This window comes from Taudactylus pleione, unplaced genomic scaffold, assembly GCF_031769625.1.
Source record: "Taudactylus pleione unplaced genomic scaffold, aTauple2 ptg000497l, whole genome shotgun sequence".
In the NCBI taxonomy this organism is placed as follows: domain Eukaryota; kingdom Metazoa; phylum Chordata; class Amphibia; order Anura; family Myobatrachidae; genus Taudactylus; species Taudactylus pleione.
Window position 1 is genome coordinate 1,092,826 of NW_028284899.1, and position 23,861 is coordinate 1,116,686.

The 23,861-nt window shown below is 32.7% G+C and overlaps 29 non-coding genes across 29 annotated transcripts; all 29 read right to left on the bottom strand.

Annotated features, from left to right (window-relative positions):
- Positions 1 to 1,285: 1,285 nt before the first annotated feature.
- On the bottom strand, positions 1,286 to 1,356 carry TRNAG-CCC (transfer RNA glycine (anticodon CCC)). The gene has a single exon. It is a non-coding gene; the product is annotated as a tRNA-Gly (tRNA).
- Positions 1,357 to 1,807: 451 nt separating this feature from the next.
- On the bottom strand, positions 1,808 to 1,878 carry TRNAG-CCC (transfer RNA glycine (anticodon CCC)). The gene has a single exon. It is a non-coding gene; the product is annotated as a tRNA-Gly (tRNA).
- A 452-nt stretch (positions 1,879 to 2,330) lies between these two features.
- Positions 2,331 to 2,401, bottom strand: TRNAG-CCC (transfer RNA glycine (anticodon CCC)). The gene has a single exon. It is a non-coding gene; the product is annotated as a tRNA-Gly (tRNA).
- Positions 2,402 to 3,888: 1,487 nt separating this feature from the next.
- TRNAG-CCC (transfer RNA glycine (anticodon CCC)) lies at positions 3,889 to 3,959 on the bottom strand. The gene has a single exon. It is a non-coding gene; the product is annotated as a tRNA-Gly (tRNA).
- Positions 3,960 to 5,446: 1,487 nt separating this feature from the next.
- TRNAG-CCC (transfer RNA glycine (anticodon CCC)) lies at positions 5,447 to 5,517 on the bottom strand. The gene has a single exon. It is a non-coding gene; the product is annotated as a tRNA-Gly (tRNA).
- Positions 5,518 to 5,966: 449 nt separating this feature from the next.
- TRNAR-CCU (transfer RNA arginine (anticodon CCU)) lies at positions 5,967 to 6,037 on the bottom strand. Its single transcript has one exon. It is a non-coding gene; the product is annotated as a tRNA-Arg (tRNA).
- Positions 6,038 to 6,487: 450 nt separating this feature from the next.
- Positions 6,488 to 6,558, bottom strand: TRNAG-CCC (transfer RNA glycine (anticodon CCC)). The gene has a single exon. It is a non-coding gene; the product is annotated as a tRNA-Gly (tRNA).
- A 965-nt stretch (positions 6,559 to 7,523) lies between these two features.
- Positions 7,524 to 7,594, bottom strand: TRNAG-CCC (transfer RNA glycine (anticodon CCC)). The gene has a single exon. It is a non-coding gene; the product is annotated as a tRNA-Gly (tRNA).
- Positions 7,595 to 9,082: 1,488 nt separating this feature from the next.
- TRNAG-CCC (transfer RNA glycine (anticodon CCC)) lies at positions 9,083 to 9,153 on the bottom strand. The gene has a single exon. It is a non-coding gene; the product is annotated as a tRNA-Gly (tRNA).
- A 451-nt stretch (positions 9,154 to 9,604) lies between these two features.
- TRNAR-CCU (transfer RNA arginine (anticodon CCU)) lies at positions 9,605 to 9,675 on the bottom strand. The gene has a single exon. It is a non-coding gene; the product is annotated as a tRNA-Arg (tRNA).
- A 450-nt stretch (positions 9,676 to 10,125) lies between these two features.
- Positions 10,126 to 10,196, bottom strand: TRNAG-CCC (transfer RNA glycine (anticodon CCC)). Its single transcript has one exon. It is a non-coding gene; the product is annotated as a tRNA-Gly (tRNA).
- A 450-nt stretch (positions 10,197 to 10,646) lies between these two features.
- Positions 10,647 to 10,717, bottom strand: TRNAG-CCC (transfer RNA glycine (anticodon CCC)). The gene has a single exon. It is a non-coding gene; the product is annotated as a tRNA-Gly (tRNA).
- A 450-nt stretch (positions 10,718 to 11,167) lies between these two features.
- On the bottom strand, positions 11,168 to 11,238 carry TRNAG-CCC (transfer RNA glycine (anticodon CCC)). Its single transcript has one exon. It is a non-coding gene; the product is annotated as a tRNA-Gly (tRNA).
- Positions 11,239 to 12,204: 966 nt separating this feature from the next.
- Positions 12,205 to 12,275, bottom strand: TRNAG-CCC (transfer RNA glycine (anticodon CCC)). The gene has a single exon. It is a non-coding gene; the product is annotated as a tRNA-Gly (tRNA).
- A 450-nt stretch (positions 12,276 to 12,725) lies between these two features.
- On the bottom strand, positions 12,726 to 12,796 carry TRNAG-CCC (transfer RNA glycine (anticodon CCC)). The gene has a single exon. It is a non-coding gene; the product is annotated as a tRNA-Gly (tRNA).
- Positions 12,797 to 13,246: 450 nt separating this feature from the next.
- TRNAG-CCC (transfer RNA glycine (anticodon CCC)) lies at positions 13,247 to 13,317 on the bottom strand. The gene has a single exon. It is a non-coding gene; the product is annotated as a tRNA-Gly (tRNA).
- Positions 13,318 to 13,767: 450 nt separating this feature from the next.
- Positions 13,768 to 13,838, bottom strand: TRNAG-CCC (transfer RNA glycine (anticodon CCC)). The gene has a single exon. It is a non-coding gene; the product is annotated as a tRNA-Gly (tRNA).
- A 450-nt stretch (positions 13,839 to 14,288) lies between these two features.
- TRNAG-CCC (transfer RNA glycine (anticodon CCC)) lies at positions 14,289 to 14,359 on the bottom strand. Its single transcript has one exon. It is a non-coding gene; the product is annotated as a tRNA-Gly (tRNA).
- A 450-nt stretch (positions 14,360 to 14,809) lies between these two features.
- On the bottom strand, positions 14,810 to 14,880 carry TRNAG-CCC (transfer RNA glycine (anticodon CCC)). Its single transcript has one exon. It is a non-coding gene; the product is annotated as a tRNA-Gly (tRNA).
- Positions 14,881 to 15,330: 450 nt separating this feature from the next.
- Positions 15,331 to 15,401, bottom strand: TRNAG-CCC (transfer RNA glycine (anticodon CCC)). Its single transcript has one exon. It is a non-coding gene; the product is annotated as a tRNA-Gly (tRNA).
- A 966-nt stretch (positions 15,402 to 16,367) lies between these two features.
- On the bottom strand, positions 16,368 to 16,438 carry TRNAG-CCC (transfer RNA glycine (anticodon CCC)). The gene has a single exon. It is a non-coding gene; the product is annotated as a tRNA-Gly (tRNA).
- Positions 16,439 to 16,888: 450 nt separating this feature from the next.
- On the bottom strand, positions 16,889 to 16,959 carry TRNAG-CCC (transfer RNA glycine (anticodon CCC)). Its single transcript has one exon. It is a non-coding gene; the product is annotated as a tRNA-Gly (tRNA).
- A 450-nt stretch (positions 16,960 to 17,409) lies between these two features.
- On the bottom strand, positions 17,410 to 17,480 carry TRNAG-CCC (transfer RNA glycine (anticodon CCC)). The gene has a single exon. It is a non-coding gene; the product is annotated as a tRNA-Gly (tRNA).
- Positions 17,481 to 17,930: 450 nt separating this feature from the next.
- On the bottom strand, positions 17,931 to 18,001 carry TRNAG-CCC (transfer RNA glycine (anticodon CCC)). Its single transcript has one exon. It is a non-coding gene; the product is annotated as a tRNA-Gly (tRNA).
- Positions 18,002 to 18,451: 450 nt separating this feature from the next.
- On the bottom strand, positions 18,452 to 18,522 carry TRNAR-CCU (transfer RNA arginine (anticodon CCU)). The gene has a single exon. It is a non-coding gene; the product is annotated as a tRNA-Arg (tRNA).
- A 1,486-nt stretch (positions 18,523 to 20,008) lies between these two features.
- TRNAG-CCC (transfer RNA glycine (anticodon CCC)) lies at positions 20,009 to 20,079 on the bottom strand. The gene has a single exon. It is a non-coding gene; the product is annotated as a tRNA-Gly (tRNA).
- Positions 20,080 to 20,529: 450 nt separating this feature from the next.
- On the bottom strand, positions 20,530 to 20,600 carry TRNAG-CCC (transfer RNA glycine (anticodon CCC)). Its single transcript has one exon. It is a non-coding gene; the product is annotated as a tRNA-Gly (tRNA).
- A 1,486-nt stretch (positions 20,601 to 22,086) lies between these two features.
- TRNAG-CCC (transfer RNA glycine (anticodon CCC)) lies at positions 22,087 to 22,157 on the bottom strand. The gene has a single exon. It is a non-coding gene; the product is annotated as a tRNA-Gly (tRNA).
- A 451-nt stretch (positions 22,158 to 22,608) lies between these two features.
- TRNAG-CCC (transfer RNA glycine (anticodon CCC)) lies at positions 22,609 to 22,679 on the bottom strand. The gene has a single exon. It is a non-coding gene; the product is annotated as a tRNA-Gly (tRNA).
- Between the last annotated feature and the right edge of the window lie 1,182 nt (positions 22,680 to 23,861).

The following is a 23,861-nucleotide window of genomic DNA, read 5'->3' on the forward strand; positions in this document are numbered from 1 at the left end:
GAGCAAATATAAATAATTCGGCAATGTTATTGCCTTTACAATAGCAGCTTTGGGACTTTAGTGTTTGTGCCAGTAGCACAATTTTTTTACCTGTGGAGAGGAAGTGTTACTTCTATGCTTTTTAAGAATTTGGTGAATAGAGACATCTTGGATGCTAATCTCTGAGAAATGCAATATTGCAGTGTTTTTAGTGAGATTCAATATATATTAATTTGAAACATTTCATAGGATTCAAAAGACACATTATGCACTAGCCGGGTCTCAAACCAAGGTCGCACGAATGATAATCTTGCATGATACCCCTACACTAGCACATTCTTAAAGAACTACATTCACATAAAAGAAGTCTTGCAATCAATTGTTAATCTCTAGTGAAAATTGTGCAATGTGACTGTGTTTTTCAAGTGAAGTTGTACTATCTCCACTGCCTTATAAGTTTCCCACAATAAGAAATACATATATTTACTCTTTGGATGTATTTTTTTTCAAGGAAAGATCTGATAATGACATTGTGGAGCAGATGTAAAAAATTAAGAAATATAATTGACTTCACAATTAAAGCTTTAACTCTTTAGTGTTTGTATCACTGGTACATTTTTTTTACCTGTGGAGAGAAAATGTTACCGCTATGCTTTTTAAGAATTTTGTGAATTGAGACATCTACAAGGACTATCTCTGAGAAAAGCAATAAAGCTATGTTTTTTATACAGATTAATTATATATTAATTTAACAGATTTTATAGAATTCAAAAGACACACTTTTATGTGCTAGCTGGGACTCGAACCCAGGTCGCAAGAATGGGAATCTTGCATGTTAACCCTACTTTACTAGCAATTTTTAGCTACCTATAATTCACACAACAAAAGACTAACAATCAATTGATGATCTTTAGTCAAAAATTTTCACTTTGGCTATGATTTTCAAGTGAAATTGTACTATTTGCACTGTTGTATAGATTTCCCAAGATAAGAAATACATATCTTTGCTCCATGGATGTATTTTTAGTTCAAGGAAGATTGTGCTAAAGAGTTTGTGGAACAAATGTTTTTAATTCGGAAATGTAATTGCCTTTACAATAGCAGCTTTGGGTCTTTAGTGTTTGTGTCCGTAGCACTTTTTTTTTACCTGTGGAGAGGAAATGTTACTATTATGCTTTTTAAGAATTTGGTGAATAGAGACATCTTGGAGGCTCATCTTTGATAAATGCAGTATTGTAATGTTTTTAGTGAGATTCAATATATATTAATTTGAAAAATGTCATAGGATTCAAAAAACACATTTTCATGCGCTAACCGGGACTCGAACCCGGGTCGCAAGAATGGGAATCTTGCATGATACCCCTACACTACTAGCGCTTTTTAGCTACCTATAATTCACACAACAAATGACTAACAATCAATTGATGATCTTTAGTCAAAAATTTTCAATTTGGCTATGATTTTCAAGTGAAATTGTACTATTTGCACTGTTGTATAGATTTCCCAAGATAAGAAATACATATCTTTGCTCCATGGATGTATTTTTAGTTCAAGAAAGATTGTGCTAAAGAGTTTGTGGAACAAATATAAATAATTCGGAAATGTAATTGCCTTTACAATAGCAGCTTTGGGTCTTTAGTGTTTGTGTCAGTAGCACATTTTTTTTTATCTGTGGAGAGGAAATGTTACTATTATGCTTTTTAAGAATTTGGTGAATAGAGACATCTTGGAGGCTCATCTTTGAGAAATGCAATATTGTAATGTTTTTAGTGAGATTCAATATATATTCATTTGAAAAATGTCATAGGATTCAAAAAACACATTTTCATGCGCTAGCCGGGACTCTAACCCGGGTCACAAGAATGGGAATCTTGCATGATACCCCTACACTACTAGCGCTCTTTAGAAACTTTTAATTCACATAACAAATGACTAACAATCAATTGATAATCTTTAGTCAAAAATGTTCAATTTGGCTATGATTTTCAAGTGAAATTGTACTATTTGCACTGTAGTATAGATTTCCCAAGATAAGAAGTACATACATTTTCTCCATGGATGTATTTTTAGTTCAAGGAAGATTGTGCTAAAGAGTTTGTGGAGCAAATATAAATAATTCGGAAATGTTATTGCCTTTACAATGGCAGCTTTGGGACTTTAGTGTTTGTGCCAGTAGCACAATTTTTTTTTACCTGTGGAGAGGAAGTGTTACTTCTATGCTTTTTAAGAATTTGGTGAATAGAGACATCTTGGATGCTAATCTCTGAGAAATGCAATATTGCAGTGTTTTTAGTGAGATTCAATATATATTAATTTGAAACATTTCATAGGATTCAAAAAACACATTTTCATGCGCTAACCGGGACTCGAACCCGGGTCGCAAGAATGGGAATCTTGCATGATACCCCTACACTACTAGCACTTTTTAGCTACCTATAATTCACACAACAAATGACTAACAATCAATTGATGATCTTTAGTCAAAAATTTTCAATTTGGCTATGATTTTCAAGTGAAATTGTACTATTTGCACTGTTGTATAGATTTCCCAAGATAAGAAATACATATCTTAGCTCCATGGATGTATTTTTAGTTCAAGGAAGATTGTGCTAAAGAGTTTTTGGAACAAATGTAGTTAAGTCGGAAATGTAATTGCCTTTACAATAGCAGCTTTGGGTCTTTAGTGTTTGTGTCCGTAGCACTTTTTTTTTACCTGTGGAGAGGAAATGTTACTATTATGCTTTTTAAGAATTTGGTGAATAGAGACATCTTGGAGGCTCATCTTTGATAAATGCAATATTGTAATGTTTTTAGTGAGATTCAATATATATTAATTTGAAAAATGTCATAGGATTCAAAAAACACATTTTCATGCGCTAGCCGGGACTCGAACTCGGGTCGGAAGAATGGGAATCTTGCATGATACCCCTACACTACTAGTGCTCTTTAGAAACCTTTAATTCACACAACAAATGACTAACAATCAATTGATAATCTTTAGTCAAAAATGTGCAATTTGGCTATGATTTTCAAGTGAAATTGTTCTATTTGCACTGTAGTATAGATTTCCCAAGATAAGAAGTACATACATTTGCTCCATGGATGTATTTTTAGTTCAAGGAAGATTGTGCTAAAGAGTTTTTGGAGCAAATATAAATAATTCGGAAATGTAATTGCCTTTACAATAGCAGCTTTGGGACTTTAGTGTTTGTGTCAGTAGCACAATTTTTTTTACCTGTGGAGAGGAAGTGTTACTTCTATGCTTTTTAAGATTTTGGTGAATAGAGACATCTTGGATGCAAATCTCTGAGAAATGCAATATTGCAGTGTTTTTAGTGAGATTCAATATATATTAATTTGAAACATTTCATAGGATTCAAAAGACACATTATGCACTAGCCAGGTCTCAAACCAAGGTCGCACGAATGATAATCTTGCATGATACCCCTACACTAGCACATTCTTAAAGAACTACATTCACATAAAAGAAGTCTTGCAATCAATTGTTAATCTCTAGTGAAAATTGTGCAATGTGACGGTGTTTTTCAAGTGAAGTTTTGCTATCTCCACTGCCTTATAAGTTTCCCACAATAAGAAATACATATATTTACTCTTTGGATGTATTTTTTTTCAAGGAAAGATTTGATAATGACATTGTGGAGCAGATGTCAAAAATTAAGAAATATAATTGACTTCACAATTAAAGCTTTAACTCTTTAGTGTTTGTATCACTAGTACATTTTTTTTACCTGTGGAGAGAAAATGTTACCTCTATGCTTTTTAAGAATTTTGTGAATTGATACATTTTCAAGGACTATCTCTGAGAAAAGCAATAAAGCTATGTTTTTTATACAGATTAATTATATATTAATTTAACAGATTTTATAGAATTCAAAAGACACACTTTTATGCGCTAGCCGGGACTCGAACCCAGGTCGCAAGAATGGGAATCTTGCATGATACCCCTACACTACTAGCGTTTTTTAGCTACCTATAATTCACACAACAAATGACTAACAATGAATTGATGATCTTTAGTCAAAAATTTTCAATTTGGCTATGATTTTCAAGTGAAATTGTACTATTTGCACTGTTGTATAGATTTCCCAAGATAAGAAATACATATCTTTGCTCCATGGATGTATTTTTAGTTCAAGGAAGATTGTGCTAAAGAGTTTGTGGAACAAATATAAATAGTTCGGAAATGTAATTGCCTTTACAATAGCAGCTTTGGGTCTTTAGTGTTTGTGTCAGTAGCACATTTTTTTTACCTGTGGAGAGGAAATGTTACTATTATGCTTTTTAAGAATTTGGTGAATAGAGACATCTTGGAGACTCATCTTTGAGAATTGGAATATTGTAATGTTTTTAGTGAGATTCAATATATATTAATTTGAAAAATGTCATAGGATTCAAAACACACATTTTCATGCGCTAGCCGGGACTCGAACCCGGGTCGGAAGAATGGGAATCTTGCATGATACCCCTACACTACTAGTGCTCTTTAGAAACCTTTAATTCACACAACAAATGACTAACAATCAATTGATAATCTTTAGTCAAAAATGTGCAATTTGGCTATGATTTTCAAGTGAAATTGTTCTATTTGCACTGTAGTATAGATTTCCCAAGATAAGAAGTACATACATTTGCTCCATGGATGTATTTTTAGTTCAAGGAAGATTGTGCTAAAGAGTTTTTGGAGCAAATATAAATAATTCGGAAATGTAATTGCCTTTACAATAGCAACTTTGGGACTTTAGTGTTTGTGTCAGTGGCACAATTTTTTTTACCTGTGGAGAGGAAGTGTTACTTCTATGCTTTTTAAGAATTTGGTGAATAGAGACATCTTGGATGCAAATCTCTGAGAAATGCAATATTGCAGTGTTTTTAGTGAGATTCAATATATATTAATTTGAAACATTTCATAGGATTCAAAAGACACATTATGCACTAGCCAGGTCTCAAACCAAGGTCGCACGAATGATAATCTTGCATGATACCCCTACACTAGCACATTCTTAAAGAACTACATTCACATAAAAGAAGTCTTACAATCAATTGTTAATCTCTAGTGAAAATTGTGCAATGTGATGGTGTTTTTCAAGTGAAGTTGTACTATCTCCACTGCCTTATAAGTTTCCCACAATAAGAAATACATATATTTAATCTTTGGATGCATTTTTTTTCAAGGAAAGATTTGATAATGACATTGTGGAGCAGATGTAAAAAATTAAGAAATATAATTGACTTCACAATTAAAGCTTTAACTCTTTAGTGTTTGTATCACTGGTACATTTTTTTTACCTGTGGAGAGAAAATGTTACCTCTATGCTTTTTAAGAATTTTGTGAATTGAGACATCTTCAAGGACTATCTCTAAGAAAAGCAATAAAGCTATGTTTTTTATACAGATTAATTATATATTAATTTAACAGATTTTATAGAATTCAAAAGACACACTTTTATGCGCTAGCTGGGACTCGAACCCAGGTCGCAAGAATGGGAATCTTGCATGATACCCCTACATTACTAGCGCTTTTTAGCTACCTATAATTCACACAAGAAATGACTAACAATCAATTGATGATCTTTAGTCAAAAATGTTCAATTTGGCTATGATTTTCAAGTGAAATTGTACTATTTGCACTGTTGTATAGATTTCCCAAGATAAGAAATACATATCTTTGCTCCATGGATGTATTTTTAGTTCAAGGAAGATTGTGCTAAAGAGTTTTTGGAACAAATGTAGTTAATTCGGAAATGTAATTGCCTTTACAATAGCAGCTTTGGGTCTTTAGTGTTTGTGTCCGTAGCACTTTTTTTTACCTGCGGAGAGGAAATGTTACTATTATGCTTTTTAAGAATTTGGTGAATAGAGACATCTTGGAGGCTCATCTTTGAGAAATGCAATATTGTAATGTTTTTAGTGAGATTCAATATATATTAATTTGAAAAATGTCATAGGATTCAAAAAACACATTTTCATGCGCTAGCCGGGACTCTAACCCGGGTCACAAGAATAGGAATATTGCATGATACCCCTACACTACTAGCGCTCTTTAGAAACTTTTAATTCACATAACAAATGACTAACAATCAATTGATGATCTTTAGTCAAAAATGTTCAATTTGGCTATGATTTTCAAGTGAAATTGTACTATTTGCACTGTTGTATAGATTTCCCAAGATAAGAAATACATATCTTTGCTCCATGGATGTATTTTTAGTTCAAGGAAGATTGTGCTAAAGAGTTTGTGGAACAAATATAAATAATTCGGAAATGTAATTGCCTTTACAATAGCAGCTTTGGGTCTTTAGTGTTTGTGTCAGTAGCACATTTTTTTTACCTGTGGAGTGGAAATGTTACTATTATGCTTTTTAAGAATTTGGTGAATAGAGACATCTTGGAGGCTCATCTTTGAGAAATGCTATATTGTAATGTTTTTAGTGAGATTCAATATATATTAATTTGAAAAATGTCATAGGATTCAAAAAACACATTTTCATGCGCTAGCCGGGACTCTAACCCGGGTCACAAGAATGGGAATCTTGCATGATACCCCTACACTACTAGCGCTCTTTAGAAACTTTTAATTCACATAACAAAAGACTAACAATCAATTGATAATCTTTAGTCAAAAATGTGCAATTTGGCTATGATTTTCAAGTGAAATTGTACTATTTGCACTGTAGTATAGATTTCCCAAGATAAGAAGTACATACATTTTCTCCATGGATGTATTTTTAGTTCAAGGAAGATTGTGCTAAAGAGTTTGTGGAGCAAATATAAATAATTCGGAAATGTTATTGCCTTTACAAAAGCAGCTTTGGGACTTTAGTGTTTGTGCCAGTAGCACAATTTTTTTACCTGTGGAGAGGAAGTGTTACTTCTATGCTTTTTAAGAATTTGGTGAATAGAGACATCTTGGATGCTAATCTCTGAGAAATGCAATATTGCAGTGTTTTTAGTGAGATTCAATATATATTAATTTGAAACATTTCATAGGAATCAAAAGACACATTATGCACTAGCCAGGTCTCAAACCAAGGTCGCACGAATGATAATCTTGCATGATACCCCTACACTAGCACATTCTTAAAGAACTACATTCGCATAAAAGAAGACTTACAATCAATTGTTAATCTCTAGTGAAAATTGTGCAATGTGACGGTGTTTTTCAAGTGAAGTTTTACTATCTCCACTGCCTTATAAGTTTCCCACAATAAGAAATACATATATTTACTCTTTGGATGTATTTTTTTTCAAGGAAAGATTTGATAATGACATTGTGGAGCAGATGTCAAAAATTAAGAAATATAATTGACTTCACAATTAAAGCTTTAACTCTTTAGTGTTTGTATCACTAGTACATTTTTTTTACCTGTGGAGAGAAAATGTTACCTCTATGCTTTTTAAGAATTTTGTGAATTGATATATTTTCAAGGACTATCTCTGAGAAAAGCTATAAAGCTATGTTTTTTATACAGATTAATTATATATTAATTTAACAGATTTTATAGAATTCAAAAGACACACTTTTATGCGCTAGCCGGGACTCGAACCCAGGTCGCAAGAATGGGAATCTTGCATGATACCCCTACACTACTAGCGTTTTTTAGCTACCTATAATTCACACAACAAATGACTAACAATCAATTGATGATCTTTAGTCAAAAATGTTCAATTTGGCTATGATTTTCAAGTGAAAATTGTACTATTTGCACTGTTGTATAGATTTCCCAAGATAAGAAATACATATCTTTGCTCCATGGATGTATTTTTAGTTCAAGGAAGATTGTGCTAAAGAGTTTGTGGAACAAATATAAATAATTCGGAAATGTAATTGCCTTTACAATAGCAGCTTTGGGTCTTTAGTGTTTGTGTCAGTAGCACATTTTTTTTACCTGTGGAGAGGAAATGTTACTATTATGCTTTTTAAGAATTTGGTGAATAGAGACATCTTGGAGACTCATCTTTGAGAAATGGAATATTGTAATGTTTTTAGTGAGATTCAATATATATTAATTTGAAAAATGTCATAGGATTCAAAACACACATTTTCATGCGCTAGCCGGGACTCGAACCCGGGTCGGAAGAATGGGAATCTTGCATGATACCCCTACACTACTAGTGCTCTTTAGAAACCTTTAATTCACACAACAAATGACTAACAATCAATTGATAATCTTTAGTCAAAAATGTGCAATTTGGCTATGATTTTCAAGTGAAATTGTTCTATTTGCACTGTAGTATAGATTTCCCAAGATAAGAAGTACATACATTTGCTCCATGGATGTATTTTTAGTTCAAGGAAGATTGTGCTAAAGAGTTTTTGGAGCAAATATAAATAATTCGGAAATGTAATTGCCTTTACAATAGCAGCTTTGGGACTTTAGTGTTTGTGTCAGTAGCACAATTTTTTTTACCTGTGGAGAGGAAGTGTTACTTCTATGCTTTTTAAGAATTTGGTGAATAGAGACATCTTGGATGCAAATCTCTGAGAAATGCAATATTGCAGTGTTTTTAGTGAGATTCAATATATATTAATTTGAAACATTTCATAGGATTCAAAAGACATATTATGCACTAGCCAGGTCTCAAACCAAGGTCGCACGAATGATAATCTTGCATGATACCCCTACACTAGCACATTCTTAAAGAACTACATTCACATAAAAGAAGTCTTACAATCAATTGTTAATCTCTAGTGAAAATTGTGCAATGTGATGGTGTTTTTCAAGTGAAGTTGTACTATCTCCACTGCCTTATAAGTTTCCCACAATAAGAAATACATATATTTAATCTTTGGATGCATTTTTTTTCAAGAAAAGATTTGATAATGACATTGTGGAGCAGATGTAAAAAATTAAGAAATATAATTGACTTCACAATTAAAGCTTTAACTCTTTAGTGTTTGTATCACTGGTACATTTTTTTTACCTGTGGAGAGAAAATGTTACCTCTATGCTTTTTAAGAATTTTGTGAATTGAGACATCTTCAAGGACTATCTCTAAGAAAAGCAATAAAGCTATGTTTTTTATACAGATTAATTATATATTAATTTAACAGATTTTATAGAATTCAAAAGACACACTTTTATGCGCTAGCTGGGACTCGAACCCAGGTCGCAAGAATGGGAATCTTGCATGATACCCTTACACTACTAGCGCTTTTTAGCTACCTATAATTCACACAAGAAATGACTAACAATCAATTGATGATCTTTAGTCAAAAATGTTCAATTTGGCTATGATTTTCAAGTGAAATTGTACTATTTGCACTGTTGTATAGATTTCCCAAGATAAGAATTACATATCTTTGCTCCATGGATGTATTTTTAGTTCAAGGAAGATTGTGCTAAAGAGTTTTTGGAACAAATGTAGTTAATTCGGAAATGTAATTGCCTTTACAATAGCAGCTTTGGGTCTTTAGTGTTTGTGTCCGTAGCACTTTTTTTTTTACCTGCGGAGAGGAAATGTTACTATTATGCTTTTTAAGAATTTGGTGAATAGAGACATCTTGGAGGCTCATCTTTGAGAAATGCTATATTGTAATGTTTTTAGTGAGATTCAATATATATTAATTTGAAAAATGTCATAGGATTCAAAAAACACATTTTCATGCGCTAGCCGGGACTCTAACCCGGGTCACAAGAAAAGGAATCTTGCATGATACCCCTACACTACTAGCGCTCTTTAGAAACTTTTAAATCACATAACAAATGACTAACAATCAATTGATAATCTTTAGTCAAAAATGTGCAATTTGGCTATGATTTTCAAGTGAAATTGTACTATTTGCACTGTAGTATAGATTTCCCAAGATAAGAAGTACATACATTTTCTCCATGGATGTATTTTTAGTTCAAGGAAGATTGTGCTAAAGAGTTAGTGGAGCAAATATAAATAATTCAGAAATGTTATTGCCTTTACAATAGCAGCTTTGGGACTTTAGTGTTTGTGCCAGTAGCACAATTTTTTTACCTGTGGAGAGGAAGTGTTACTTCTATGCTTTTTAAGAATTTGGTGAATAGAGACATCTTGGATGCTAATCTCTGAGAAATGCAATATTGCAGTGTTTTTAGTGAGATTCAATATATATTAATTTGAAACATTTCATAGGATTCAAAAAACACATTTTCATGCGCTAACCGGGACTCGAACCCGGGTCGCAAGAATGGGAATCTTGCATGATACCCCTACACTACTAGCACTTTTTAGCTACCTATAATTCACACAACAAATGACTAACAATCAATTGATGATCTTTAGTCAAAAATTTTCAATTTGGCTATGATTTTCAAGTGAAATTGTACTATTTGCACTGTTGTATAGATTTCCCAAGATAAGAAATACATATCTTTGCTCCATGGATGTATTTTTAGTTCAAGGAAGATTGTGCTAAAGAGTTTGTGGAACAAATGTAGTTAATTCGGAAATGTAATTGCCTTTACAATAGCAGCTTTGGGTCTTTAGTGTTTGTGTCCGTAGCACTTTTTTTTTACCTGTGGAGAGGAAATGTTACTATTATGCTTTTTAAAAATTTGGTGAATAGAGACATCTTGGAGGCTCATCTTTGATAAATGCAATATTGTAATGTTTTTAGTGAGATTCAATATATATTAATTTGAAAAATGTCATAGGATTCAAAAAACACATTTTCATGCGCTAACCGGGACTCGAACCCGGGTCGCAAGAATGGGAATCTTGCATGATACCCCTACACTACTAGCGCTTTATAGCTACCTATAATTCACACAACAAATGACTAACAATCAATTGATGATCTTTAGTCAAAAATGTTCAATTTGGCTATGATTTTCAAGTGAAATTGTACTATTTGCACTGTTGTATAGATTTCCCAAAATAAGAAATACATATCTTTGCTCCATGGATGTATTTTTAGTTCAAGGAAGATTGTGCTAAAGAGTTTGTGGAACAAATATAAATAATTCGGAAATGTAATTGCCTTTACAATAGCAGCTTTGGGTCTTTAGTGTTTGTGTCAGTAGCACATTTTTTTTACCTGTGGAGAGGAAATGTTACTATTATGCTTTTTAAGAATTTGGTGAATAGAGACATCTTGGAGGCTCATCTTTGAGAAATGCAATATTGTAATGTTTTTAGTGAGATTCAATATATATTCATTTGAAAAATGTCATAGGATTCAAAAAACACATTTTCATGCGCTAGCCGGGACTCTAACCCGGGTCACAAGAGTGGGAATCTTGCATGATACCCCTACACTACTAGCACTCTTTAGAAACCTTTAATTCACACAACAAATGACTAACAATCAATTGATAATCTTTAGTCAAAAATTTGCAATTTGGCTATGATTTTCAAGTGAAATTGTTCTATTTGCACTGTAGTATAGATTTCCCAAGATAAGAAGTACATACATTTGCTCCATGGATGTATTTTTAGTTCAAGGAAGATTGTGCTAAAGAGTTTTTGGAGCAAATATAAATAATTCGGAAATGTAATTGCCTTTACAATAGCAGCTTTGGGACTTTAGTGTTTGTGTCAGTTGCACAATTTTTTTTACCTGTGGAGAGGAAGTGTTACTTCTATGCTTTTTAAGAATTTGGTGAATAGAGACATCTTGGATGCAAATCTCTGAGAAATGCAATATTGCAGTGTTTTTAGTGAGATTCGATATATATTAATTTGAAACATTTCATAGGATTCAAAAGACACATTATGCACTAGCCAGGTCTCAAACCAAGGTCGCACGAATGATAATCTTGCATGATACCCCTACACTAGCACATTCTTAAAGAACTACATTCACATAAAAGAAGTCTTACAATCGATTGTTAATCTCTAGTGAAAATTGTGCAATGTGATGGTGTTTTTCAAGTGAAGTTGTACTATCTCCACTGCCTTATAAGTTTCCCACAATCAGAAATACATATATTTAATCTTTGGATGCATTTTTTTTCAAGGAAAGATTTGATAATGACATTGTGGAGCAGATGTAAAAAATTAAGAAATATAATTGACTTCACAATTAAAGCTTTAACTCTTTAGTGTTTGTATCACTGGTACATTTTTTTTACCTGTGGAGAGAAAATGTTACCTCTATGCTTTTTAAGAATTTTGTGAATTGAGACATCTTCAAGGACTATCTCTGAGAAAAGCAATAAAGCTATGTTTTTTATACAGATTAATTATATATTAATTTAACAGATTTTATAGAATTCAAAAGACACACTTTTATGCGCTAGCTGGGACTCGAACCCAGGTCGCAAAAATGGGAATCTTGCATGATACCCCTACACTACTAGCGCTTTTTAGCTACCTATAATTCACACAACAAATGACTAACAATCAATTGATGATCTTTAGTCAAAAATGTTCAATTTGGCTATGATTTTCAAGTGAAATTGTACTATTTGCACTGTTGTATAGATTTCCCAAGATAAGAAATACATATCTTTGCACCATGGATGTATTTTTAGTTCAAGGAAGATTGTGCTAAAGAGTTTTTGGAACAAATGTAGTTAATTCGGAAATGTAATTGCCTTTACAATAGCAGCTTTGGGTCTTTAGTGTTTGTGTCCGTAGCACATTTTTTTTACCTGTGGAGAGGAAGTGTTACTTCTATGCTTTTTAAGAATTTGGTGAATAGAGACATCTTGGAGGCTCATCTTTGAGAAATGCAATATTGTAATGTTTTTAGTGAGATTCAATATATATTAATTTGAAAAATGTCATAGGATTCAAAAAACACATTTTCATGCGCTAGCCGGGACTCTAACCCGGGTCACAAGAATGGGAATCTTGCATGATACCCCTACACTACTAGCGCTCTTTAGAAACTTTTAATTCACATAACAAATGACTAACAATCAATTGATAATCTTTAGTCAAAAATGTGCAATTTGGCTATGATTTTCAAGTGAAATTGTACTATTTGCACTGTTGTATAGATTTCCCAAGATAAGAAGTACATACATTTTCTCCATGGATGTATTTTTAGTTCAAGGAAGATTGTGCTAAAGAGTTAGTGGAGCAAATATAAATAATTCGGAAATGTTATTGCCTTTACAATAGCAGCTTTGGGACTTTAGTGTTTGTGCCAGTAGCACAATTTTTTTACCTGTGGAGAGGAAGTGTTACTTCTATGCTTTTTAAGAATTTGGTGAATAGAGACATCTTGGATGCTAATCTCTGAGAAATGCAATATTGCAGTGTTTTTAGTGAGATTCAATATATATTAATTTGAAACATTTCATAGGATTCAAAAAACACATTTTCATGCGCTAACCGGGACTCGAACCCGGGTCGCAAGAATGGGAATCTTGCATGATACCTCTACACTACTAGCACTTTTTAGCTACCTATAATTCACACAACAAATGACTAACAATCAATTGATGATCTTTAGTCAAAAATGTTCAATTTGGCTATGATTTTCAAGTGAAATTGTACTATTTGCACTGTTGTATAGATTTCCCAAGATAAGAAATACATATCTTTGCTCCATGGATGTATTTTTAGTTCAAGGAACATTGTGCTAAAGAGTTTGTGGAACAAATGTAGTTAATTCGGAAATGTAATTGCCTTTACAATAGCAGCTTTGGGTCTTTAGTGTTTGTGTCCGTAGCACATTTTTTTTACCTGTGGAGAGGAAATGTTACTATTATGCTTTTTAAGAATTTGGTGAATAGAGACATCTTGGAGGCTCATCTTTGAGAAATGCAATATTGTAATGTTTTTAGTGAGATTCAATATATATTAATTTGAAAAATGTCATAGGATTCAAAAAACACATTTTCATGCGCTAGCCGGGACTTTAACCCGGGTCACAAGAATGGGAATCTTGCATGATACCCCTACACTACTAGCGCTCTTTAGAAACTTTTAATTCACATAACAAATGACTAACAATCAATTGATAATCTTTAGTCAAAAATGTGCAATTTGGCTATGATTTTCAAGTGAAATTGTACTATTTGCACTGTTGTATAGATTTCCCAAGATAAGAAGTACATACATTTTCTCCATGGATGTATTTTTAGTTCAAGGAAGATTGTGCTAAAGAGTTAGTGGAGCAAATATAAATAATTCAGAAATGTTATTGCCTTTACAATAGCAGCTTTGGGACTTTAGTGTTTGTGCCAGTAGCACAATTTTTTTACCTGTGGAGAGGAAGTGTTACTTCTATGCTTTTTAAGAATTTGGTGAATAGAGACATCTTGGATGCTAATCTCTGAGAAATGCAATATTGCAGTGTTTTTAGTGAGATTCAATATATATTAATTTGAAACATTTCATAGGATTCAAAAAACACATTTTCATGCGCTAACCGGGACTCGAACCCGGGTCGCAAGAATGGGAATCTTGCATGATACCCCTACACTACTAGCACTTTTTAGCTACCTATAATTCACACAACAAATGACTAACAATCAATTGATGATCTTTAGTCAAAAATTTTCAATTTGGCTATGATTTTCAAGTGAAATTGTACTATTTGCACTGTTGTATAGATTTCCCAAGATAAGAAATACATATCTTTGCTCCATGGATGTATTTTTAGTTCAAGGAAGATTGTGCTAAAGAGTTTGTGGAACAAATGTAGTAAATTCGGAAATGTAATTGCCTTTACAATAGCAGCTTTGGGTCTTTAGTGTTTGTGTCCGTAGCACTTTTTTTTTACCTGTGGAGAGGAAATGTTACTATTATGCTTTTTAAAAATTTGGTGAATAGAGACATCTTGGAGGCTCATCTTTGATAAATGCAATATTGTAATGTTTTTAGTGAGATTCAATATATATTAATTTGAAAAATGTCATAGGATTCAAAAAACACATTTTCATGCGCTAACCGGGACTCGAACCCGGGTCGCAAGAATGGGAATCTTGCATGATACCCCTACACTACTAGCGCTTTATAGCTACCTATAATTCACACAACAAATGACTAACAATCAATTGATGATCTTTAGTCAAAAATGTTCAATTTGGCTATGATTTTCAAGTGAAATTGTACTATTTGCACTGTTGTATAGATTTCCCAAAATAAGAAATACATATCTTTGCTCCATGGATGTATTTTTAGTTCAAGGAAGATTGTGCTAAAGAGTTTGTGGAACAAATATAAATAATTCGGAAATGTAATTGCCTTTACAATAGCAGCTTTGGGTCTTTAGTGTTTGTGTCAGTAGCACATTTTTTTTACCTGTGGAGAGGAAATGTTACTATTATGCTTTTTAAGAATTTGGTGAATAGAGACATCTTGGAGGCTCATCTTTGAGAAATGCAATATTGTAATGTTTTTAGTGAGATTCAATATATATTCATTTGAAAAATGTCATAGGATTCAAAAAACACATTTTCATGCGCTAGCCGGGACTCTAACCCGGGTCACAAGAGTGGGAATCTTGCATGATACCCCTACACTACTAGCACTCTTTAGAAACCTTTAATTCACACAACAAATGACTAACAATCAATTGATAATCTTTAGTCAAAAATTTGCAATTTGGCTATGATTTTCAAGTGAAATTGTTCTATTTGCACTGTAGTATAGATTTCCCAAGATAAGAAGTACATACATTTGCTCCATGGATGTATTTTTAGTTCAAGGAAGATTGTGCTAAAGAGTTTTTGGAGCAAATATAAATAATTCGGAAATGTAATTGCCTTTACAATAGCAGCTTTGGGACTTTAGTGTTTGTGTCAGTTGCACAATTTTTTTTACCTGTGGAGAGGAAGTGTTACTTCTATGCTTTTTAAGAATTTGGTGAATAGAGACATCTTGGATGCAAATCTCTGAGAAATGCAATATTGCAGTGTTTTTAGTGAGATTCGATATATATTAATTTGAAACATTTCATAGGATTCAAAAGACACATTATGCACTAGCCAGGTCTCAAACCAAGGTCGCACGAATGATAATCTTGCATGATACCCCTACACTAGCACATTCTTAAAGAACTACATTCACATAAAAGAAGTCTTACAATCGATTGTTAATCTCTAGTGAAAATTGTGCAATGTGATGGTGTTTTTCAAGTGAAGTTGTACTATCTCCACTGCCTTATAAGTTTCCCACAATCAGAAATACATATATTTAATCTTTGGATGCATTTTTTTTCAAGGAAAGATTTGATAATGACATTGTGGAGCAGATGTAAAAAATTAAGAAATATAATTGACTTCACAATTAAAGCTTTAACTCTTTAGTGTTTGTATCACTGGTACATTTTTTTTACCTGTGGAGAGAAAATGTTACCTCTATGCTTTTTAAGAATTTTGTGAATTGAGACATCTTCAAGGACTATCTCTGAGAAAAGCAATAAAGCTATGTTTTTTATACAGATTAATTATATATTAATTTAACAGATTTTATAGAATTCAAAAGACACACTTTTATGCGCTAGCTGGGACTCGAACCCAGGTCGCAAAAATGGGAATCTTGCATGATACCCCTACACTACTAGCGCTTTTTAGCTACCTATAATTCACACAACAAATGACTAACAATCAATTGATGATCTTTAGTCAAAAATGTTCAATTTGGCTATGATTTTCAAGTGAAATTGTACTATTTGCACTGTTGTATAGATTTCCCAAGATAAGAAATACATATCTTTGCACCATGGATGTATTTTTAGTTCAAGGAAGATTGTGCTAAAGAGTTTTTGGAACAAATGTAGTTAATTCGGAAATGTAATTGCCTTTACAATAGCAGCTTTGGGTCTTTAGTGTTTGTGTCCGTAGCACATTTTTTTTACCTGTGGAGAGGAAGTGTTACTTCTATGCTTTTTAAGAATTTGGTGAATAGAGACATCTTGGAGGCTCATCTTTGAGAAATGCAATATTGTAATGTTTTTAGTGAGATTCAATATATATTAATTTGAAAAATGTCATAGGATTCAAAAAACACATTTTCATGCGCTAGCCGGGACTCTAACCCGGGTCACAAGAATGGGAATCTTGCATGATACCCCTACACTACTAGCGCTCTTTAGAAACTTTTAATTCACATAACAAATGACTAACAATCAATTGATAATCTTTAGTCAAAAATGTGCAATTTGGCTATGATTTTCAAGTGAAATTGTACTATTTGCACTGTTGTATAGATTTCCCAAGATAAGAAGTACATACATTTTCTCCATGGATGTATTTTTAGTTCAAGGAAGATTGTGCTAAAGAGTTAGTGGAGCAAATATAAATAATTCGGAAATGTTATTGCCTTTACAATAGCAGCTTTGGGACTTTAGTGTTTGTGCCAGTAGCACAATTTTTTTACCTGTGGAGAGGAAGTGTTACTTCTATGCTTTTTAAGAATTTGGTGAATAGAGACATCTTGGATGCTAATCTCTGAGAAATGCAATATTGCAGTGTTTTTAGTGAGATTCAATATATATTAATTTGAAACATTTCATAGGATTCAAAAAACACATTTTCATGCGCTAACCGGGACTCGAACCCGGGTCGCAAGAATGGGAATCTTGCATGATACCTCTACACTACTAGCACTTTTTAGCTACCTATAATTCACACAACAAATGACTAACAATCAATTGATGATCTTTAGTCAAAAATGTTCAATTTGGCTATGATTTTCAAGTGAAATTGTACTATTTGCACTGTTGTATAGATTTCCCAAGATAAGAAATACATATCTTTGCTCCATGGATGTATTTTTAGTTCAAGGAACATTGTGCTAAAGAGTTTGTGGAACAAATGTAGTTAATTCGGAAATGTAATTGCCTTTACAATAGCAGCTTTGGGTCTTTAGTGTTTGTGTCCGTAGCACATTTTTTTTACCTGTGGAGAGGAAATGTTACTATTATGCTTTTTAAGAATTTGGTGAATAGAGACATCTTGGAGGCTCATCTTTGAGAAATGCAATATTGTAATGTTTTTAGTGAGATTCAATATATATTAATTTGAAAAATGTCATAGGATTCAAAAAACACATTTTCATGCGCTAGCCGGGACTTTAACCCGGGTCACAAGAATGGGAATCTTGCATGATACCCCTACACTACTAGCGCTCTTTAGAAACTTTTAATTCACATAACAAATGACTAACAATCAATTGATAATCTTTAGTCAAAAATGTGCAATTTGGCTATGATTTTCAAGTGAAATTGTACTATTTGCACTGTTGTATAGATTTCCCAAGATAAGAAGTACATACATTTTCTCCATGGATGTATTTTTAGTTCAAGGAAGATTGTGCTAAAGAGTTAGTGGAGCAAATATAAATAATTCGGAAATGTTATTGCCTTTACAATAGCAGCTTTGGGACTTTAGTGTTTGTGCCAGTAGCACAATTTTTTTACCTGTGGAGAGGAAGTGTTACTTCTATGCTTTTTAAGAATTTGGTGAATAGAGACATCTTGGATGCTAATCTCTGAGAAATGCAATATTGCAGTGTTTTTAGTGAGATTCAATATATATTAATTTGAAACATTTCATAGGATTCAAAAAACACATTTTCATGCGCTAACCGGGACTCGAACCCGGGTCGCAAGAATAGGAATCTTGCATGATACCCCTACACTACTAGCACTTTTTAGCTACCTATAATTCACACAACAAATGACTAACAATCAATTGATGATCTTTAGTCAAAAATGTTCAATTTGGCTATGATTTTCAAGTGAAATTGTACTATTTGCACTGTTGTATAGATTTCCCAAGATAAGAAATACATATCTTTGCTCCATGGATGTATTTTTAGTTCAAAGAAGATTGTGCTAAAGAGTTTGTGGAACAAATGTAGTTAATTCGGAAATGTACTTGCCTTTACAATAGCAGCTTTGGGTCTTTAGTGTTTGTGTCCGTAGCACTTTTTTTTTACCTGTGGAGAGGAAATGTTACTATTATTCTTTTTAAGAATTTGGTGAATAGAGACATCTTGGAGGCTCATCTTTGATAAATGCAATATTGTAATGTTTTTAGTGAGATTCAATATATATTAATTTGAAAAATGTCATAGGATTCAAAAAACACATTTTCATGCGCTAACCGGGACTCGAACCCGGGTCGCAAGAATGGGAATCTTGCATGTTACCCCTACTTTACTAGCGCTTTTTAGCTACCTATAATTCACACAACAAATGACTAACAATCAATTGATGATCTTTAGTCAAAAATGTTCAATTTGGCTATGATTTTCAAGTGAAATTGTACTATTTGCACTGTTGTATAGATTTCCCAAGATAAGAAATACATATCTTTGCTCCATGGATGTATTTTTAGTTCAAGGAAGATTGTGCTAAAGAGTTTGTGGAGCAAATATAAATAATTCGGAAATGTTATTGCCTTTACAATAGCAGCTTTGTGACTTTTGTGTTTGTGCCAGTAGCACAATTTTTTTACCTGTGGAGAGGAAGTGTTACTTCTATGCTTTTTAAGAATTTGGTGAATAGAGACATCTTGGATGCTAATCTCTGAGAAATGCAATATTGCAGTGTTTTTAGTGAGATTCAATATATATTAATTTGAAACATTTCATAGGATTCAAAAGACACATTATGCACTAGCCGGGTCTCAAACCAAGGTCGCACGAATGATAATCTTGCATGATACCCCTACACTAGCACATTCTTAAAGAACTACATTCACATAAAAGATGTCTTGCAATCAATTGTTAATCTCTAGTGAAAATTGTGCAATGTGACTGTGTTTTTCAAGTGAAGTTGTACTATCTCCACTGCCTTATAAGTTTCCCACAATAAGAAATACATATATTTACTCTTTGGATGTATTTTTTTTCAAGGAAAGATTTGATAATGACATTGTGGAGCAGATGTAAAAAATTAAGAAATATAATTGACTACACAATTAAAGCTTTAACTCTGTAGTGTTTGTATCACTGGTACATTTTTTTTACCTGTGGAGAGAAAATGTTACCTCTATGCTTTTTAAGAATTTTGTGAATTGAGACATCTTCAAGGACTATCTCTGAGAAAAGCAATAAAGCTATGTTTTTTATACAGATTAATTATATATTAATTTAACAGATTTTATAGAATTCAAAAGACACACTTTTATGTGTTAGCTGGGACTCGAACCCAGGTCGCAAGAATGGGAATCTTGCATGATACCCCTACACTACTAGCGCTTTTTAGCTACCTATAATTCACACAACAAATGACTAACAATTAATTGATGATCTTTAGTCAAAAATGTTCAATTTGGCTATGATTTTCAAGTGAAATTGTACTATTTGCACTGTTGTATAGATTTCCCAAGATAAGAAATACATATCTTTGCTCCATGGATGTATTTTTAGTTCAAGGAACATTGTGCTAAAGAGTTTGTGGAACAAATGTAGTTAATTCGGAAATGTAATTGCCTTTACAATAGCAGCTTTGGGTCTTTAGTGTTTGTGTCCGTAGCACTTTTTTTTTACCTGTGGAGAGGAAATGTTACTATTATGCTTTTCAAGAATTTGGTGAATAGAGACATCTTAGAGGCTCATCTTTGAGAAATGCAATATTGTAATGTTTTTAGTGAGATTCAACATATATTAATTTGAAAAATGTCATAGGATTCAAAAAACACATTTTTATGCGCTAGCCGGGACTCTAACCCGGGTCACAAGAATGGGAATCTTGCATGATACCCCTACACTACTAGCGCTCTTTAGAAACTTTTAATTCACATAAGAAATGACTAACAATCAATTGATAATCTTTAGTCAAAAATGTGCAATTTGGCTATGATTTTCAAGTGAAATAGACCTATTTGCACTGTTGTATAGATTTCCCAAGATAAGAAGTACATACATTTTCTCCATGGATGTATTTTTAGTTCAAGGAAGATTGTGCTAAAGAGTTAGTGGAGCAAATATAAATAATTCGGAAATGTTATTGCCTTTACAATAGCAGCTTTGGGACTTTAGTGTTTGTGCCAGTAGCACTATTTTTTTAACTGTGGAGAGGAAGTGTTACTTCTATGCTTTTTAAGAATTTGGTGAATAGAGACATCTTGGATGCAAATCTCTGAGAAATGCAATATTGCAGTGTTTTTAGTGAGATTCAATATATATTAATTTGAAACATTTCATAGGATTCAAAAGACACATTATGCACTAGCCGGGTCTCAAACCAAGGTCGCACGAATGATAATCTTGCATGATACCCCTACACTAGCACATTCTTAAAGAACTACATTCACATAAAAGAAGTCTTACAATCAATTGTTAATCTCTAGTGAAAATTGTGCAATGTGACTGTGTTTTTCAAGTGAAGTTGTACTATCTCCACTGCCTTATAAGTTTCCCACAATAAGAAATACATATATTTACTCTTTGGATGTATTTTTTTTCAAGGAAAGATTTGATAATGACATTGTGGAGCAGATGTAAAAAATTAAGAAATATAATTGACTTCACAATTAGAGCTTTAACTCTTTAGTGTTTGTATCACTGGTACATTTTTTTTACCTGTGGAGAGAAAATGTTACCTCTATGCTTTTTAAGAATTTTGTGAATTGAGACATCTTCAAGGACTATCTCTGAGAAAAGCAATAAAGCTATGTTTTTTATACAGATTAATTATATATTAATTTAACAGATTTTATAGAATTCAAAAGACACACTTTTATGTGCTAGCTGGGACTCGAACCCAGGTCGCAAGAATGGGAATCTTGCATGTTACCCCTACTTTACTAGCGCTTTTTAGCTACCTATAATTCACACAACAAATGACTAACAATCAATTGATGATCTTTAGTCAAAAATTTTCAATTTGGCTATGATTTTCAAGTGAAATTGTACTATTTGCACTGTTGTATAGATTTCCCAAGATAAGAAATACATATCTTTGCTCCATGAATGTATTTTTAGTTCAAGGAAGATTGTGCTAAAGAGTTTGTGGAACAAATGTAGTTAATTCGGAAATGTAATTGCCTTTACAATAGCAGCTTTGGGTCTTTAGTGTTTGTGTCCGTAGCACTTTTTTTTTACCTGTGGAGAGGAAATGTTACTATTATGCTTTTTAAGAATTTGGTGAATAGAGACATCTTGGAGGCTCATCTTTGATAAATGCAATATTGTAATGTTTTTAGTGAGATTCAATATATATTAATTTGAAAAATGTCATAGGATTCAAAAAACACATCTTCATGCGCTAACCGGGACTCGAACCCGGGTCGCAAGAATGGGAATCTTGCATGATACCCCTACACTACTAGCGCTTTCTAGCTACCTATAATTCACACAACAAATGACTAACAATCAATTGATGATCTTTAGTCAAAAATGTTCAATTTGGCTATGATTTTCAAGTGAAATTGTACTATTTGCACTGTTGTATAGATTTCCCAAGAGAAGAAATACATATCTTTGCTCCATGGATGTATTTTTAGTTCAAGGAAGATTGTGCTAAAGAGTTTGTGGAACAAATATAAATAATTCGGAAATGTAATTGCCTTTACAATAGCAGCTTTGGGTCTTTAGTGTTTGTGTCAGTAGCACATTTTTTTTTACCTGTGGAGAGGAAATGTTACTATTATGCTTTTTAAGAATTTGGTGAATAGAGACATCTTGGAGGCTCATCTTTGAGAAATGCAATATTGTAATGTTTTTAGTGAGATTCAATATATATTAATTTGAAAAATGTCATTGGATTCAAAAAACACATTTTCATACGCTAGCCGGGACTCTAACCCGGGTCACAAGAATGGGAATCTTGCATGATACCCCTACACTACTAGCGCTCTTCAGAAACTTTTAATTCACATAACAAATGACTAACAATCAATTGATAATCTTTATTCAAAAATGTGCAATTTGGCTATGATTTTCAAGTGAAATTGTACTATTTGCACTGTAGTATAGATTTCCCAAGATAAGAAGTACATACATTTTCTCCATGGATGTATTTTTAGTTCAAGGAAGATTGTGCTAAAGAGTTTGTGGAGCAAATATAAATAATTCGGAAATGTTATTGCCTTTACAATAGCAGCTTTGGGACTTTAGTGTTTGTGCCAGTAGCACAATTTTTTTACCTGTGGAGAGGAAGTGTTACTTCTATGCTTTTTAAGAATTTGGTGAATAGAGACATCTTGGATGCTAATCTCTGAGAAATGCAATATTGCAGTGTTTTTAGTGAGATTCAATATATATTAATTTGAAACATTTCATAGGATTCAAAAGACACATTATGCACTAGCCAGGTCTCAAACCAAGGTCGCACGAATGATAATCTTGCATGATACCCCTACACTAGCACATTCTTAAAGAACTACATTCACATAAAAGAAGTCTTGCAATCAATTGTTAATCTCTAGTGAAAATTGTGCAATGTGACTGTGTTTCTCAAGTGAAGTTGTACTATCTCCACTGCCTTATAAGTTTCCCACAATAAGAAATACATATATTTACTCTTTGGATGTATTTTTTTTCAAGGAAAGATTTGATAATGACATTGTGGAGCAGATGTAAAAAATTAAGAAATATAATTGACTTCACAATTAAAGCTTTAACTCTTTAGTGTTGGTATCACTGGTACATTTTTTTTACCTGTGGAGAGAAAATGTTACCTCTATGCTTTTTAAGAATTTTGTGAATTGAGACATCTTCAAGGACTATCTCTGAGAAAAGCAATAAAGCTATGTTTTTTATACAGATTAATTATATATTAATTTAACAGATTTTATAGAATTCAAAAGACACACTTTTATGTGCTAGCTGGGACTCGAACCCAGGTCGCAAGAATGGGAATCTTGCATGTTACCCCTACTTTACTAGCGCTTTTTAGCTACCTATAATTCACACAACAAATGACTAACAATCAATTGATGATCTTTAGTCAAAAATTTTCAATTTGGCTATGATTTTCAAGTGAAATTGTACTATTTGCACTGTTGCATAAATTTCCCAAGATAAGAAATACATAT